This window comes from Palaemon carinicauda, chromosome 12 (assembly GCF_036898095.1).
Source record: "Palaemon carinicauda isolate YSFRI2023 chromosome 12, ASM3689809v2, whole genome shotgun sequence".
Lineage (NCBI taxonomy): Eukaryota > Metazoa > Arthropoda > Malacostraca > Decapoda > Palaemonidae > Palaemon > Palaemon carinicauda.
In genome coordinates, this window is record NC_090736.1 from 5,005,866 (window position 1) to 5,008,365 (window position 2,500).

The 2,500-nt window shown below is 35.7% G+C and overlaps 1 protein-coding gene across 6 annotated transcripts in view; it reads left to right on the plus strand.

Moving 5' to 3' along the window:
- MESK2 (misexpression suppressor of KSR 2) overlaps positions 1-2,500 on the plus strand; it is a 142,650-nt gene that overhangs the window by 86,101 nt on the left and 54,049 nt on the right. The window contains exon 1 of one of the 6 annotated variants that reach the window (XM_068384328.1): positions 2,413-2,500. This exon is cut by the window's right edge and continues 295 nt beyond it. The exons of the other annotated variants lie outside the window; for them this stretch is intronic. The gene's annotated coding sequence lies outside the window, so the exon portion shown is untranslated. Of the gene's footprint in view, positions 1-2,412 lie in introns of those variants that run through there. 6 annotated transcript variants of the gene reach the window in all.

The window sequence follows — 2,500 nt, forward strand, 5'->3', positions numbered from 1 at the left end:
TAGGGACGATTCGTAGGCCTTCTTTGGCCTTTTATTATTATTATTATTATTATTATTATTATTATTATTATTATTACAAGCTAAGCTACAACCCTAGTTGGAAAAGCAGGACGCTATAAGCCCAAGGGCTCCAACAGGAAAAAAATTATTATTATTATTATTATTATTATTATTAATATTAATATTTCTTGCTAAGCTACAACCCTAGTTGGAAAAGCAAGATGCTATAAGCCCAAGGGCTCCAACAGGGAAAAATGGCCCAGTGAGGAAAGGTAACAAGGGAATAGATAAACTACAAGTGAAGTAATGAACAACTAGAATAAAACATTCCAAGGACAGCAACAACATTGAATTAGATCCTTCACATATAAAGTATAAAAACTTCAAAACAAGAGGAAGAGAAATAAGATAGAACAGCATGCTCAAGTATACCCCCAAGCAAGAGAACTCTAATACAAAACAGTGTAAGGTTAAGGTACAGAGGCTATGGCACTACCCAAGACCAGAGAACAATGGTTTGATTTTGGAATGTCCTTCTCCTAGAAGAGCTGCTTCCCTTAGCTAAAGAGTCTTTTCTAACCTCTTGAGCGTTAACTACTGTTGTCTGGTGTAAGGACAGAGGAGAATGTGGTAAGAATAGGCCAGACTATTCGGTGTATATGTTGGCAAAGACAAAATGAGCTGTAACCAGAGAGAGGGATCAACTGTAGTACTATCCTTATGGCACAAGAATGGTGAGGAGGTTGCAGCGACCAAAGGAACTAACGAGTTTGAGCGGGACTCGAACCCCAGTCTGGCGATCAAGTCAAGGACGTTACCAACAGGCCAGATATATTTATATATTACACCACTGGATGTAAAATAACTATTAATCTTTGCAAAGAATAAAGTGAGCTGATCGTGATAGGAATTCTGGGATTAATTTATTATAGTAAATAAATTGGTGTTAAACTTTTAGATGAAATTTTCATATACAATATCATACCTTCTTACTCAAATTTTGGTTTTTTATTTCAAAACTTTTCTATATTTCTTTATATTTTGATGCGCAAACATTGTTCTATTTTCAATTTTTTTTTTCATTCTCGCGATTTTGTATAAACACACCAGATGGAAGGAGTGTTTGCTACAAAATAAATTGCAACGGAAATGAAGACCTTTTTTATAAAGTTATTAAATCTTAATCTCCATCCATCCCCTATATATATAGCATCAACTCTTAGTTACAAAGATCCGATGGACCAAAACGGAATTTAGGGGGGAAAAAAGTGGTTTGACGACCCACAACAGTCGCTAGGTAACCTTTAGCATAGGCCTAAGGTCCATTTACAGTTATAGTAGTGGAGGCCTATTGACAGTTTGTAGAATAGCCTATGTTTGTAACATTGTAAATTGTCATTTAACAGATACCCTCAGTTCGCATCATGTCTGTTTATAACCGTAACAGAATCCTCATGAAGTCGAAATGAGATGATGATATCAATTTTAAGGTTCCACGCCCTGCTTGCGTGATGCTTCCATAGACTGTAATAGTTGCCAAACGCCGCCACATTATAACGTTAGGATACATTAGAGTTTTTTCAAGGTTGATTTAATAAACCATTTTAACATACCTTGTGTTGTTAGCTTCTCATATCATGTGATATTATTATTATTATTATTATTATTATTATTATTAGTTAAGATACAACCCTACTTGGAAAAGCAAGATGCTATATACCGAAGGGCTCCAACAGGGAAAAATAGCCCAGTGAGGAAAGGAAGTTAGGAAATAAATAAACGATATTAGAAATAATTAACAATTAATTAAATACTTTAAAAACAGTAATAACATCATAACAGATATTACATATATAAACTATAAAAAGACATACATTTTGCAGAGAAAATGATTTGCTTATGTTGAATAAGTAATAAGAGTTCAACGGAGAAGGTTAGAATATGGTGTGATCAAATAAAAAAATATATACATATTTGGCTACAAAAGACATTTTATTAAGTCTAGAAATTGCAATTGGACTAATCACGGTATATGAGATTAGGACATCCGCTAGAGATAGAGGTCATTTTTTTGTTCAATAGAATATTGACATTTCTGTTTTCCTGTAGAATACGGAGCCTGCTTGAGCTGCCACTGTATAAATCACCGAATCACCCTGTTATGATTCTAAGGTTGCTGATTGTCTAACTTTAACTGCGTCACTTTTGTGCCATTGTCGTTATAAAATTTTTTTTTTAGCTCAGCCCGCCGAGACTAGAAGGCGCCTCTTGGCATTGCCCCCGCACTTACGATATGGTCGAAAGTCTCGAACAATACTGTACCAAAACCATCTTTCTAACTGGATGACACAGGATGTGTCCGAGTTACCAACTGGGTTGTTTCATCTTGGCCAAATACTGGTCAGACTCACTAGTCTCACTCGCTGGTCTGAGACTGAACTGGACTCAGAATTGAAGAGGAGTGAGTAGGAGCAGGAATTAAGTCGAGGGGGGACAGTTG